Genomic DNA, 16,318 nt, shown 5'->3' with positions numbered 1-16,318 from the left:
GTTCCTTTTGCTTCACTCAAATTTTAACTCCAGTTGGCACAGTCTTAGAGAAAGAACAAACTTTGAAATTCTGAATTCAATGATAAGAATATTTAGGAACATGAAGCTCAACTCAAAACACATGGAATTAGTTAACAAATAGAGTGAAAAGGAGGTGCCTGTCACGGATTTGAACTTGTTCCATCATGGACGCCGTTCTTTGCTGATAAGCTTCTGGAAGTGATTCCAAACCAGCTAACATGCTCTTATCCATGATTCAATTCAATTCAACTCAACCTAGTGTTCTTCATTCACATTAATCATATATGATCTGTTAAACACGATTTTACAATGAAATAATATGTTGAACTGATTATGGCGAGATATATGATCTGGTATTAATCAATGAATCCAAAGTGCATGATCTGTCTACCTTTTTTATTTATTTAAAAGGAAGATAAATGTAGACTTTCAATAGTGAAGGGATCTGAATTAGGTATGAATTTAAACCAACTGCAGCATAATAAAAAGACACTACTCATTCATGAGATTTCAAGCTATTAAAATGACACAGATCAATTAATATCCTGGATGGGTAAATAGAATCATGAGAACTTCACCTGATTTCTTAGTATAAGCCATCCAAGGCCAAAATACAGAGCACCAAATGGGACTATCAGAGGAGCAATCACAGAATAGCAGAAAACGATTGTGACGATGAGCATGTCACTAGGAACTCTAGTCCCATAACCAAGATCTCTAGGAGCCCAAGCCTCTTTCACCTCCGCATCAGTCTTGCAAAGATACTTTTTCTTCAAATGGAATAAAATAAGAGGAACTAACCGGGACAGCTCAAGACCATAGCCAACAAAAAATCTAACAAACAGAATAGAAGTTATTTAATTTGGTTGAACATTAAATCATATGCACAACCCAACTTCATAAGAAGGTGATAACTAACAAGATCATGGAAACACCATTTGTAAATCAAGTTTGCATTAATGCACCCTTTAGCATATATAACAAACAGACTTAATCAGTATTGCCAGAGGAATAATAGTAAATAAATAAATGAAACATGAAATATTATCTTACTTGAGAGCCACATAGGTCAAGAAGAAAGTAGCATTGCCTGGAAGGCTTGCAGCTAGCAAAGACACAAGTTACTGTCTGCATTCTCACATCAAAACACATTAAAAATGGCTTTACCACTACCAAACCTCTAATCTTCCAATCCAAGCTCCTCTGTTTTTCTCTGGTATACCTCTTCACAACTCTTTTCCTCGCTCTCTACACCATTCTCTCTCAATCTAAATGCTTATTCAGATCTTCCCCTTTGGATCCAATTCAGGATCCTCTCTTCTCTTACCCTTCCTCCTATGGAGAGCACAAGTATGCTGTCTCAACCACATGTTCTACATGCACTTCTCCTATTTTCTTTTCAGGTGCTCTGCCTCGATTCCTCTGTTCTGTGTGATTCTCTCCCAATATAGAAAATGCTGAATTTGTGTTGTTGTGACAAAGCTGAAGAATTTCCACTAATGGATTGTGGTTATCGGATTCAGATTACTTGGATGTTGTGAAGGAGATCAAGAATTTGATCAAGGACTCTTCATCAGCTAAGGAGTCGAGTGCTCTGCACTACATGCTTCTCGGGTACTAGGAAGCTAAAACCATTCATGCAGTAAAATCCCCAATTCCTATCAGTGTCATATCCAGAAGCTACAACCCCTAATTAAAAACCCTAAAATTGGAACCCAAAACCTCCCAAATTTCACAGAACAAACTGAAAATTAATACATACCTTCTCAGGTGAGCAACGATGAGGATGCTGAGCGACGACGACGATGCTGAGCAGGGACAGTGAGCACATGCGACGACGATGCTGAGCGGCGACGGTGAGTGTACGAGATGGCAATAAGAGGCGACGGTCAGCGCACGCAACGACGATGGTCCGCGCGGCAGAGCCCTAGCCGGCGTCGTCCTCTCCTTCCTTCCCCTCTCCTCTCTTCTTCTCTTCTTCTTCCCGTTCTCCCCTTTTCTGATTTTTCCCTCTTTTGTGTGTGTGTGAGTGAGGATGAGAGTGTGAGCTTGTGAGTGGTGAGCTGTTGACTGGTGAGTGGCGCAGCCATGTGGTGAGTGGTGACTGGGTGGCGACGGTCAACAGCGACGGTGAGAAGGCGAAGGTGATGAGTGTCGTAGGTGATGTGTATTGAAGGTGAGAATGGCGAAGGTGAGGATTGTGTGCCTGGTGGATTGGCAAAGGTGAGGGTTCCTCCAATTGAAGGTGCTGTGTGCGTGTGTGCTTTTGGAGAGAATTGAAAGAGGAATAAAAACTTCACTAAATGTTAGGATTTGGTCTCATACATTAGGCATCACTTTTAAAACGCACCCAAAACTTAATGAATAGGCTACTCTCTAAAAGCGTCCCCTTTGATACAAAAAGTGAACCTATAGATATTAACCTACGGCTACGCTTTATAAGTGATTTCTAAAATACCTAAGGCTACACTTTTTAAATGATGCCACAATTGTGTATCCTTTTCTCATATAAAAAGGCAACACGGAGAAAAGCGTACCCTATTCTATGAATAGGCTACACTTTTCAAATGTAGCTTAAAAAAAGTGTGGCTGAATGGGTATTTTTCTTGTAGTGCTAGGTTTACAAAAAATGAGTAAACTATGATGGGTGGTGCAGAGATCCACTTCTGGGGCCCACTTGGTGTGTGCTGGGGCTGAGACTTAAACAATTCACGTGCATAAGGCTGTTTTGGGCATTCAACACCAGGTTTGGATCCATTTCTGTCGTTGAACTCCAACTTTTAATCCTTTTCTGGCGCTGGACGCCAGAATTGGGCAGAGAACTGGCGTTGAATGCCAGTTTACGTCATCTATCCTTGAGCAAAGTATAAACTATTATATATTTCTGGAAAGCTCTGGATGTCTACTTTCCAACGCAATTGGAAGCGTACCATTTTGAGTTCTGTAGCTCCAGAAAATCCACTTTGAGTGCAGGGAGGTTAGAATCCAACAGCATCAGCAGTCCTATTTCAGCCTGAATCAGATTCCTATCCACTGATGCTCAAAGCCTTGGGATCCTTTTTATTACCCTTGCCTTTTGGTTTTAAGGGCTATTGGCTTTTTTTTATGCTTTTTCTTGCTTCAAGAAGATGCATTGAAACATAAAATTTAAAATTAGAATGAAAAATATGTAGAAAAACGAATTTGGCTCCTCCCTACCATCCTGGCGTTTGAACGCCCAAACACTGCCTGTTTTGGGCGTTCAATGCCCAAATGCTGCTCTCCTGGGCGTTCAACGCCCAATTGTTGCCCTTTTCTGGCGTTGAACGCCAGAAAGCTATCCTTTACTGGCGTTCAGCGCCCACTGGATGCCCCTTTTGGGCGCTGAACGCCCAAAATGGGCCTTTACTGGCGTTTTCTTGCCAGTGAGCTCCCTTTCTCTGTTTTGTGTGTAGATTCCTTCTGTAACCCTGTGAATTTATGAAAATGATGATTTACCTTAGTATCAATGAACTCTATACAAACAAATAAAAATAAAAATAGAAATGGGGCAAAATGCTTAGAGGATTGATGCCCCATGGTTGGGTTGCCTCCCAACAAGCGCTTCTTTATTGTCTTTAGCTGGACCTTGCTGAGCTTTTTAGTCTAGCTTCAGCCTTGAGCATTCTTGCTCAACGTTGCCTTCAAGATAGTGCTTGATTCTCTGTCCATTGACAATGAACCTCTTATCAGAATTAATATCTTGAAGCTCCACATAACCATATGGTGATACACTTGTAATCACGTATGGTCCCCTCCACTGGGATTTCAATTTCCCGGGGAATAGCCTGAGTCTAGAGTTAAACAGCAGAACCTTCTGTCCTAGTTCAAAGATTCTAGATGACAGCTTTCTGTCATGCCACTTTTTTATTTCTCTTTATAAAGCTTGGCATTTTCGAAAGTTGTGAATAATCTCTTAAAGAGATAGGGTTCATCCCACAAGTAGTACTTTGCATCAGTGATTAATTTCTTCTTTTGTATCCTGTTGTACTCCTTGGGTATGAACCTTGCAGCTTTATAGTTTGCAATATCGGCAAACCATGGTGTTTTTTGAATGGCGAATAAATGCTCATCTGGAAAAGTCTCAGAGATCTCAAGAGAAGAGAGGGGCGTCCCTTCTACTGGCTCTATCCGGGACAGATGATCAGCCACTTGGTTCTCTGTCCCTTTTCTTTCTCTTATTTCTATATCAAACTCTTGGAGAAGCAACACCCATCTGATGAGTCTGGGTTTTGAATCCTGCTTTGTGAGTAGATATTTAAGAGCAGCATGATCAGTATACACAATCACTTTTGATCCTACTAAGTATGATCTAAACTTGTCAATGGCGTAAACCACTGCAAGTAATTCTTTTTCTGTGGTTGTGTAATTTTTCTGGGCATCATTTAGAATGCGACTAGCATAATAAATGACGTGCAAAAGCTTGTCATGCCTCTGTCCAACCACTGCACCAATGGCGTGATCACTGGCATCACACATTAGCTCAAATGGTAATGTCCATTCTGGTGCAGAAATAACTGGTGCTGTAACCAGCTTAGCTTTCAGCGTTTCAAACGCCTGCAGGCACTCTGTGTCAAACACAAATGGCATGTCAGCAGCTAGCAGATTGCTTAGAGGTTTTGCGATTTTTGAAAAATCCTTTATAAACCTCCTATAGAATCCTGCACAGCGCCCAGATGATGCCCATTTTGGGCGTTCAGCGCCTGCCCATTGCCCATTTTGGGCGTTCAGCGCCAGATCTTGCCCATTTTGGGCGTTCAACGCCAGATCCTTGCCTATTTCTAGCGTTGAACGCCAGTCTTGCCTTGTTTCTGGCGTTGAACGCCAGTCCTGAGCATGGTCTGGGTGTTCAGCGCCAGCCTTCCACCAAATTTCTGGCATTTTAGTTCCAGAATTACTTTTCCCTGGGCTCTTACTATCCTCAGGTGAATTTTGGGTGGTTTGCTCATTTCTTAGCTTTTTGTTGCCCTGAGGTAGGGTATTTAATGTTTTTCCACTTCTTAATTGAACTGCTTGGCATTCTTCTGTTATTTGCCTTGACAGCTGCTGCTTTGTTTGCTTAAACTGTTCTTCCATATGTATATTAGCCATCCTTGTCTCTTGTAGTCTATCCTTGAATTCGGCTAACTGCTTTGTTAGAAAGTCCAGTTGCTGATTGAATTCAGCAGCTTGTTTTACAGGACTGAGTTCAGCAGTTGCTGTTTTAACCTCTTCTTTCATGGAAGGGTCGCTGCTTAGGTACAGATGCTGATTCCTGGCAACTGTATCAATGAGCTCTTGAGCCTCTTCAATTGTTTTTCTCATGTGGATAGATCCACCAGCTGAGTAATCTAGAGACATCTGAGCTCCTTCTGCAAGCCCATAATAGAAGATGTCTAACTGAACCCACTCTGAAAACATTTCAGAGGGGTATTTTCGTAGCATCTCTCTGTATCTCTCGCAGGCATCATAAAGAGATTCATTATCTCCTTGTTTGAAGCCTTGGATGTCCAGCCTTAGCTGTGTCATCTTTTTTGGAGGGAAATATATTTTTCTGTCAGCTGTTTCCATGTCTTTATGCTGGCCTTAGGTTGGTTATTCAACCACCTCTTAGCTTGATCTTTTACAGCAAATGGAAACAGTAATAGTCTGTAGACATCCTGATCTATTTCTTTATCATGTACTGCGTCAGCAATCTATAGAAACTGTGCCAGAAACTCTGTAGGTTCTTCCTGTGGAAGACCGAAATACTGGCAACTTTGCTGCACCATGATAATGAGCTGAGGATTCAATTCAAAGCTACTGACTCCAATGGAGGGTATGCAGATGCTACTCCCATATGAAGCAGTAGAGGGGTTAGAATATGACCCCAGAGTCCTCCTGGACTGTTCATTTCCGCTTAGGTCCATGATGGAGAAAGGGAGATGATGTAAAATAGAGAAAATATTTTTATTTGTTTATTTATTTATTTTGAAAATAAGATAAAGATAAATAAAAATGGGTGAAGATTTCGAAAAATTGAGGAGAGAGGAAGTGGTTAGGAAATATTTTTTTTTTCAGGGGGGGAAAACACCAAGGAACACTAAACTTAAAAATTTTAAGATCAAGATACAAGGAAGACTCAAGAACACTTTGAAGACTCACGAGAACACAAGAACATGAAGGAAGAACAATATGATAGATGATGCAGAGTCCACTTCTGGGGCCCACTTGGTGTGTGCTGGGGCTGAGACTTAAACAATTCACGTGCATAAGACTGTTTTGGGCGTTCAATGCCAGGTTTGGATCCATTTCTGTCGTTGAACTCCAACTTTTAATCCTTTTCTGGCGCTGGACGCCAGAATTGGGCAGAGAACTGGTGTTGAACGCCAGTTTACGTCGTTTATCCTTGAGCAAATTATGGACTATTATACATTGCTGGAAAGCCCTGGATGTCTACTTTCCAACGCAATTGGAAGCGAGCCATTTTGAGTTCTATAGCTCCAGAAAATCCACTTTGAGTGCAGGGAGGTCAGAATCCAACAGCATCAGCAGTCCTTTTTCAGCCTGAATCAGATTTTTGCTCAGCTCCCTCAATTTCAGCCAGAAAAATACCTGAAATTACAAAAAAGCACACAACTCATAGTAAAGTCCAGAAATATGAATTTTTCCTAAAAACTAATGGAAATAAAGTAAAAACTAACTAGAATATACTAAAAACTATATGAAATTAACCCCAAAAAGCGTATAAAATATCCGCTCATCAATGGGCTTGTCCTCCTCAATGAGGATGTCTTCCTCTATGTCAATTCTTGCTGAATTGCAGAGGTGACAGATGAGATGAGGGAAGGCTAACCTTGCCATAGTAGAGGACTTGTCCGCAACCTTGTAGAGTTCTTGGGATATAACTTCATGAACTTCTACTTCCTCTCTAATCATGATGCTATGAATCATGATAGCCGGGTCTATAGTAACTTCAGACCGGTTGCTAGTGGGAATGATTGAGCGTTGGATGAACTCCAACCATCCCCTAGCCATGGACTTAAGGTCATGCCTTCTTAGTTGAACCGGCTTCCCTCTTGAATCACTCTTCCATTGAGCGCCCTCTTCACAGATGTCCATGAGGACTTGGTCCAACCTTTGATCAAAGTTGACCCTTCTAGTGTAGGGGTGTGCATCTCCTTGCATCATAGGCAAATTGAATGCCAACCTTACATTTTCCGGACTAAAGTCCAAGTATTTCCCTCGGACCATTCTAAGCCAATTCTTGGGGTCCGGGTTCACACTTTGATCATGGTTCTTGGTGATCCATGCATTGGCATAGAACTCTTGAACCATTAAGATTCCAACTTGTTGAATGGGGTTGGTGAGAACTTCCCAACTTCTTCTTCGGATCTCATGTCGGATCTCCAGATATTCGCCCTTTTTGAGCTTAAAAGGGACCTCGAGGATCACCTTCTTCTTGGCCGCAACTTCATAGAAGTGGTCTTGATGCACCCTTGAGAGGAATCTCTCCATCTCCCATGACTCGGAGGTGGAAGCTTTTGCCTTCCCTTTCCTCTTTCTAGAGGTTTCTCCGGCCTTTGGTGCCATTAATGGTTATGGAAAAACAAAAAAGCTTTAGCTTTTACCACACCAAACTTAGAAGGTTGCTCGTCCTCGAGCAAAAGAAGAAAGAAGAGAGTAGAAGAAGAAGAAATAGAGGAGATGGAGGGGGCTATGTGTTTTGGCCAAGGGGGATAGGTGGTGTGTATGTTGTGTGAAAATGAAGGAGTGAAGATGGGTTTATATAGGAGTGGAGAGGGGGTTTAGGTTCGGCCATATAGGGTGGGTTTGGGAGGGAAAATGGTTTGAATTTGAATGGTGAGGTAGGTGGGGTGTTATGAAGGATGGATGTGAGTGGTGAAGAGAATGGTGGGATTTGATAGGTGAGGGGTTTTTGGAGAAGAGGTATTGAGGTGATTGGTGAATGGGTGAAGAAGAGAGAGAGAGGTGGGGTAGGTGGGGATCCTGTGGGGTCCACAGATCCTGAGGTGTCAAGGATTTCTCATCCCTGCACCATGTGGCGTGCAAAACGCCTCTTGCTGCCAATCTTGGCGTTAAACGCCAGGCTGTTGTCCATTTCTGGTGTTTACAACCTTTACCAAGACATCCTCTACAAGTCCATAAGCCTGTTTCTTTGAATTGTCTGCCATCTCTAGTGAGATTCTTGCAGCTTGTACCTCAATGATTCCTAGCTTCTCCATTACAGAGAGAGGCAAAAGGTTTATACTTGATCCCAGGTCACACAGAGCCTTCTCAAAGGTCATGGTGCCTATGGTACAAGGTATTGAGAACTTTCCAGGATCTTGTCTCTTCAGAGGTAATTTCTGCCTAGTCAAGTCATCCAGTTCTTTGATGAGCAATGGAGGTTCATCCTCCCAAGTCTCATTACCAAACAACCTGGCATGTAGCTTCATGATTGCTCCAAGGTACTTAGCAACTTGCTCTTCAGTAACATCTTCATCCTCTTCAGAGGAAGAATACTCATCAGAGCTCATGAATGGTAGAAGTAAATTCAATGGAATCTCTATGGTCTCAGTCTGAGCCTCAGATTCCCATGGTTCCTCATTAGGGAACGCCATGAAGGTTAGTGGACATCCATTGAGGTCTTCCTCAGTGGAGATCACTGCCTCTTCCTCCTCTCCAGGTTCGGCCATGTGAGATGTGTTTATGGCCTTGCACTATCTCTTTGGATTCTCTTCTATATTGCTTGGGAGAGTACTAGGAGGGAGTTCAGTAATTTTCTTACTCAGTTGACCCACTTGGGCCTCCAAATTTCTAATGGAGGACCTTGTTTCAGTCATGAAACTTTGAGTGGTTTTAATTAGATCAGAGACAATGGTTGCTAAGTCAGAGTGGCTTTGTTTAGAATTCTCTGCCTGTTGCTGAGAAGATGATGGAAAAGGCTTGCTATTGCTAAACCTATTTCTTCCACCATTATTGTTGTTGAAACCTTGTTGAGGTCTCTGTTGATCCTTCCATGAGAGATTTGGATGATTTCTCCATGAAGGATTATAGGTGTTTCCATAGGGTTCTCCCATGTAATTCACCTCTTCCATTGCTGGGTTCTCAGGATCATAAGCTTCTTCTTCAGAGAAAACTTCCTTAGTACTGCCTGTTGCTGCTTGCTAACATCATAAAATGAACTTAAAAACTCTCCTGCTATTCATTCCTCTGCTTGCTTGCCAATAACCTCCATTCGAAGCCCAGCCGGGAAGGCAAAACAATGATTTCCCTGCCTGCATCTAAGGAACCCCCTCTCCTGCTTTTCTGCTAGCCCATCTATCAAAGGTTCCTAATCAAATGACTTTGTTTACGGCTTTCGTAACTAGAATGAGTTAACTCCCGCTTATCTGTCTAAGTAGTACTGCCTGTATTCTAATACTACTTGCTGCTTGCAGCTTAAGGACGTGTAATCCTTATCTAAGGGGTAAGAAAAGGGGCTTTCAGAGCCAACTGCATTTCCTAACTATGTTACCACAGAGCCAGATACGGGTTTAGGCAGATCCGAGGTATCAGACTTCTTTACTTGTGACTAAGTCTTACTTACCCATGAAAGAAATCCGTTATGGAGGAAGAGACGATCATCTTAAAAGGCTGCTTTGCCTCCCGCTGTAAGGGATTGTAACTAAACCTTAATAGTTGCTCATTCTCCTCCTGCGGCTTCCTCTCTATTTGCAGTTCGAAAAGGCGGTTAAAGACTAATTAGATCGCATTGCCTTCCTGGTGGTCAATCTAAGGAAAAGCACTCAACTGCAACTAATGAGGAAGACGATGATCAGCCTAGAGCTGCCGGCTTGACTAGCTCAGTAGCTATCTGTTGTTCCGTTGCGTATAGTTCATGGTTAGGCCTTTCTAAAGGCCCTATCCGTATACTTCCCAGGCTTAGCAGGGAAGAAGCAGGAGGCTATCTTACCGGACCGGTGTGAAGAGCCCAAAGGGGATGATCCTCAATGGGTTTTATAAGTGATTACCTAGGATCTGTAATTGAATAGGGGGAAATGCCTACATCTAACAGACCTCCCGCTAACCCAAGTGAGCATTCAAATATCTGTCCTACATTCATTCGTGAAGGTACTCCTAACGGATTGAAGACCATATCAACAGGTCTTCCATCTTGCAAATAAGGCATATCTTGTTTGTCTAAAGCTCTAATGAAGAAAAAGAATGGTCCTAAGATTGCCTACTTGATCCGGTACTTTATTCTTCCCCTGGAAGGTTTTTCCCGGATTTCTTACTATCTTCGGTACTGCTTTTGAGAAGAATGAATCTCAAGTTTCATCCGGCCGGGTTCGTCTATCGAAAGTGCGCAGATCTTGGGTATGATCTTCTTTTGTAATAACTCTCTATCTGCCACCACCTATCCTAGCTAAGGTGGAAAACCTTTAGCAGGAATATTTCATGGGGACTGCAAACAATCCACAAGGATGATGATAATTCATCAAGTTATTTCTGAGACTGGTTCAGCCGAATTAGCTAAGCGATCCCGAGTCCGGGGTTTGAGATGAGAGTGGACCTGAATCCTATCTCAATCAATAACTTGATGAATTATCATCATCCTTGTGGATTGTTTGCAGTCCGCATGAAATATTCCTGCTAAAGGTTTAAAAAGAGAACCCGGCCACCTTCCCCTATCCCTTATGTTTAGGAGCGGGATCCGCCCAAGAACGGTAAACGTTGGCTAAGAGCCCGCAGCTGCCCAGACCTGCTAGTGCCCATTTCTATTGGACTGTCGGTCTTTACATCTTCCCCGGTATCCGCCGAGGGCCCGTACTCGAATCATCCTTAGCTTTGAAGGAAGTCTTTGAAAAAGAGAATGCGAGACAGAATGGGTGAGTTGTCCAGTTTGGTAGCCGAATCTCCCGTCTCCGTAATTCTTGCCTTCACTAAACAAATGGAAAGGCTCTAGGCAGCCCGAATGCAAAGGTTCCCCTCTAAAGTTTAGGTTGTGAATAAAGCAAGCCCTAAAAGAGCGCTGAAACTATACCTTCCTTGTCCCTCTGGACCTATTAACCTCACAAACCCCCCTGTTGTTGGATATTTAGAGTTAGTTGGATCAGAACCAGCAACAGATCCTACTATTAGTTTATGGTCTCTGCCTTTCTTTACTATGTTCCTATCTATGGATCTCGTGTAAAAAAGGACTTCTCGCTCAGGTACAATGGCTAGTTGGAAAGCCTTTCCATTCAAGCCAATCTCTTGATTCACATGAATGTGAAACCCGTAGCAACCGATCCTGCATACCAATCATCCGCCGCTTACAGTAATGGCACTAAGCCAAGGTTTCTATGGATTCAGTCCTGTGGAAAAATACATATATTAGGTAGGGCAATTCAGTTAGTAGTGTCACCGGTCAATCCTTGGGACACTAGCGAGTCCGTCCTTAACCTAAAAATGGGGTCCATGAAGCCTTAGATACTCCAAGCCTCAATCTTTATTGTCCTTGAACCTAGACCATGGAAGTATGGTTATAGTCCCATTCCATTAGTGGGATCCATAGCCTACGGGTCTTTCCCAAGCCAGTAAAAGAAGAATTCGAGGACTACCCTAAGCCTACAAGTAGGCAGGACTTTCAGTTACAATGTCTAGGTTGGGCAAGCTTGGATGCCCCTACTCCCAACAAGTTGCTGGTCGGGATCGTGAAACTATCGCTGTTTGGTCATAAGGATAATCGTTTTTATCTTATTAGGTCAGGGCCTTTCTTAAACCACTAGCGGCCCGGGGGTTACCCGCGATTGGTAATGGCATAACCAGAAGGGGAGTAGGGGAGACAGGGTTACGCGCTGGGTGGCGCAGCGCATCTGTTTCGGTATCAATGAAAGTCTTATTTCAGCGAATGCAGTAAGGCTAACAGCTGGCTCTGGCTGATTCGATGCCATCTATGAATCCTTCCCTCCCTCCATCTGCAGCCTTTATTGCCTTTATTCTGTGTCTTTTCTCATGAAAAATGCAACTTTGAAATTGCGTAGGTGATGGCAGAAAATCCATCAAGAAATTACATAGATAGAGCAGTGCAGGGCTGCTCTTGACAGTTTTCATTTTCAATTGAGAAAGCGGCAGGCCCAAAGAGCACTACAGTAGCGCCTTGCGAGGTCGTAGAGCCGGTAACCCTCGTTCGCCTAAAAGGAGTGAACCAATCAAAGAGAGATTCAACAACTAAAAGAAAGATCGATTCTTTGTTCGGATCCTTCCTTTCTTCAAACGGAACGAACAGTAGTAGGCTGGACCCACATCCAGCCGAGAGAGGGCAGCCTTTAGAAGCAACAAGTTGGGAAACCAATAGAACGCTTCGCGTTTTCTTATCTTCTTACCGCCCTAGGAGTAGGATAAACCACTAAAACCTTCCTCGTTGGGGCTCCGCGCACTGGGAAAACGCTCTAGCGACGGGAAAGCGGCCACTAGTTACAAAGCTCCAATAAGGTATCGAGAGGGCTATCCTTGTGAGGGTTCGGGGCAGGTGCGAAGCAATTAACCCCTATTAGTAAAGTAAACCTCTTCCTATTTAGGGGGTTGAGGCGAGAAATGGCTTGATGAACCGTTCCGTTCGCCACGCCATGTACTTGATTGGATGCCCGGCCCCATTCACTTGCTTATCGTAGAGGCTGTAAGTACACAGTGCCCCACAACTATGAATAGTATAGTGATAGTGGGGTTGAAACACAAGAGTGCTCGCCCTTTCTTTCATTTCTAGTAGGCCACTTTTTTCGGAACGCAGTCCGGGATAACCGCGAAAAAATAATATGTTTTCTATCTATTTTCAATCTTCGATGCTGTCATTTCGAAATGTCCGCTTCAACCGCAGTTTCACATCCCAAAAAGCAAAGTTGGCTTGACGAGCGCAGATGCGATCAATTAAACAAAAAAGATCTTTCTTGTCCTTCTACTTAAGGGGCAAAGAGAAGCGCTTTTGCTACTGAGAAAGCGAACGGTCAGCGCGAAGGTTCAAGACTTAGCCGGGCGTTAGCGAAGCTGGATTCTCATAGCGAGGCGCTTCGGGTTAGCGAAGCGCTGTAGTAGCGCCGAAGCCCTATGTGCTATAATGCTGAGCCAAGGACGCTCCGCCTTATCTATAGAAGCAGTCAACTGAGTTCTGAACGAATTAGCTCCTTGGTAATGGCTCAATCTATCGAGAGCTCTCGCTCCTTTCCCCATCCAATCGCCTGTGGGGTCAAGGCCCGCCATTTGGTGGATAATATCCACCTTCCTTGACCTCAATAGGTCTTCGGCCTGATATCGGGCTAGCTCTATCTCAGGGGCCGATGGAGTGGTATTGTGATCCAAAAGGCGATGCTGTATGGATCCAACACAATCCCCTCATATCACTTCATCCGGCAGATATGGATAGGGGACCACCCCAAGGGGTGGATTAGCCGGACCAGCTTCCTAACCCTTGTTCTATTGGTTTGGCGGTTGCTACCAAGACGATTTCTTTATGCCCATCAAAGGACCTCGAGATGCTAATCCACGAAAAACGATACGAGAAATTCGAAAGAACTCATATACGGAACGAGGGCGACCCGTGGAAATACATCGGTTTCTGACTCGTGCAAAGGAACTATTTCTTGGCAACTTGGACAACTTATAACGAAGTTTGTCCCGCATATCACTAGGAAGATCCGAATCTTTACAAAAGGCTTTATAAAGCTTTCGTCTCAATTCATATTTAGTCGCGAGCAATCTACCTTCTCGTTGTATCGATTCTTGGTAGACAATGGTGGTTTAGATCGAGACGCCTTAGCAGTCAAAGGTTCGAATCCGTCATTGGCCTGTCTAGATGCAGAAGACTTCCAGCCCTTATTTCGACAACAGCTTCTCAAGCAGGGGATTCAATCAAGAAGAGTGGATTCTGGGTATCCGGGCTACGCTAAACCTTTTCCTTTTCTTTTGCGGACCGGAAGGATTTTATGTTAAGACTGGATAAATATCTAAGAGCTTCTTCTGTGCATTTGCTTTGGCATTTGTCCCCTGCGCATTCAATTCCGAAAGTCAGTGCCTTTTGATTTGACTTGCTCCTCTCCGGCTCGTTACAAGTATTCCACTCGCGCCTCTCTGCATGAATCCCATTCCGCCTCCCTTGCGGAATCGAAAGAAGGACCGCCCCTTTCTGAAGACTTGCAAGTGACATCCATCCCATTCCCCTAGCAGTGGAGTCTCCAACTTTTGCAAGAGTAAGAGTGGAACCACAAGTCGAAGGTTCCAGTACTGCTATGGTCCTTGTTTCAGGGGGTTGCAGATAATCATGTTCACAAATCGGCTATTGGGCTTTCTAGTGAGTCCTCCGGGATCGTCTGCTGTGCCTGGTCGAAATGTGTGAGCGGAGCACTAGTAAGGCTCTTTAAGTTGCGGATCATCTTGAAATGTAATTCCCTTTATCTGATTGGCAACCTATTCAACTATATGATGCAACCTAGTCTTCGACTGATGCCATAGATCTACCGGAAGCTCTATTTTATATCCTCCTCCTGTTGGTGAGTTACCTCTTCCCTTCCTTCCTCCTCTGATCGGACTTCGTTCTTGAGTTACTCGTTTAGCTCCCGAAACCAGCCAGACTATCGGGGGCGGGCATTGACACCCCGTCTACATCGCCTTCTTCCTTAGCTGTGCTATTGATGACCAGGGAAGTATGCTTGATGGCTTCCTGGTTTCATCCATATCCATACTATAGGTCTATTCCTTAAGTGGGTCTAAGACTATCAGACAGTGACAGAGTGAAGGATCGTAGATCAGTAGCTGCTAAGAAAGACTAGACTCTAAGAGAAGTAGCAGCTATGAGACATACCTTGTTTGTTTCTCAATGCTAGGATTTACTCCAATTCATGAGCAGCCCGTGCCCATGAATGCCATTGATAGATATCCCTATTTAGGTCTTCCAACATATTGATGAAGGACCTTGATGGAAGACCTACGATATTTCTTTTATTACTTTGGAACTAAAGCTTATGGCTGATAGGTTCAATCCTTATAATATAATGAGAAAGTCGAAGACTCCCCTTAGCCTCCCCCGTTTGTTCTCGTGCTTAAGCTCGTGCCTAAGAATGCTAAGCCGGAGACGGATCCACTTTAGCGCATCGAGCAGGTCGAGGGGTTAGTGTTTCCAGTCAATCTAGTACTAGTACTTTCAGCTACAGTGGATTAGTCCTATGCACTATCTATTGTTTACCGTGAAAGCCATGAGGAGAATACGGTCGATTCAAAAGGGTTCCTCATCAATCATCAGTTAGAAGAGCTTCTATTGGTGACATGGCTGGTCATCCAAGCCATCCATCATTCGCATATTCTGTTAGACCGAGTGGATGGTCAATAGTTTTAACCGCAGGGAATCAATGGGCCAGCTCCGAGAATAAATAAAATAAGTCGCTCTTCTTTTCCATTTTCTGTCTGGTTTTGGTCCTCCTCCTACCTCTGTTTGCAACGGCTACAGACGCATGTTAACGTGAATTGCGTATAGAAACAAATTGAAATTTATTAATAGCTTTTCATAGAGGGTTGAAGACTCCTTTTCTTTTTTTTTATGCAATTATGAATTCCACGGAACTTTATCGATTCCAACGCAACTTATCCTTTTGGAGCTGACGTAACAAACTACGCGAGCCTCCCGACGAAGCCAACCAAAATCCTATCCGAATAAAAAAAAGAAAAGGCAGTTTCATTATGGTGGTATACCAGCCGCCTGTTCTGGAACTTCCAGTTCCAATTGAAGCATATCTATCCGTAAATGGATTTGTATGTATAGCCACTTCAGTCGTGCTCGTTGTTTCTCTAAAGTATCTTTTTTCTGGGAACATGGTCAACCATAAATTCTTATGTTCGCGATTCTTCATCCACCGATGCAGAAAATGCTCAAGTTTTCCATTCTCATATGAGGCCGAAAAGTTTATTGGCAACAGATCGGCACGAAGTGATTCACCATGCTCAAACATGAGGCGATCGTTCGTTAGGGACGGTTTATAGATCATAAAATTCCCACAAATGGAATGAGAAGTGGGTCCATGTAAATGATCGAGACCTCGGAAACAACAACGCTCCTTCCCCATATGGAGTTCGGAACCCAAAGGCAATCGTTGAGTGAACTGTATCCTCTTTGTGTTAGTTGACCTAAGCCGCACCATTACAGCTGGGGTGGGGCTCGGCCTCCGAAGCGTACGTGGGGCGAGTTTCTGCCTCATACAGCTCGGGCCGAAGACCAGGGGAAGTTTAGTTATTTAGAGATGGGGGGACCCAGCAGCTGCCGGTCGGGGCGGGGATAAGCTTGTGAAGAAGCAAATCCCCCCCCAAAAAA

At 43.7% G+C, this 16,318-nt stretch overlaps 1 long non-coding RNA gene across 1 annotated transcript; it reads right to left on the bottom strand.

The window, feature by feature from the left end:
• LOC110267561 lies at positions 506 to 1,202 on the bottom strand. Its single transcript, XR_002355314.1, has 2 exons — positions 1,075 to 1,202; positions 506 to 855 (listed from the first exon to the last, which is right to left on the bottom strand). It is a non-coding gene; the product is annotated as an uncharacterized LOC110267561 (long non-coding RNA).

The sequence above is a fragment of the Arachis ipaensis genome, chromosome B10 (genome assembly GCF_000816755.2).
Source record: "Arachis ipaensis cultivar K30076 chromosome B10, Araip1.1, whole genome shotgun sequence".
Taxonomy (NCBI): Eukaryota; Viridiplantae; Streptophyta; class Magnoliopsida; order Fabales; family Fabaceae; genus Arachis; species Arachis ipaensis.
The sequence above is the reverse complement of the archived record's forward strand: the minus strand, read 5'-3'. Positions and strand labels throughout refer to the sequence as shown.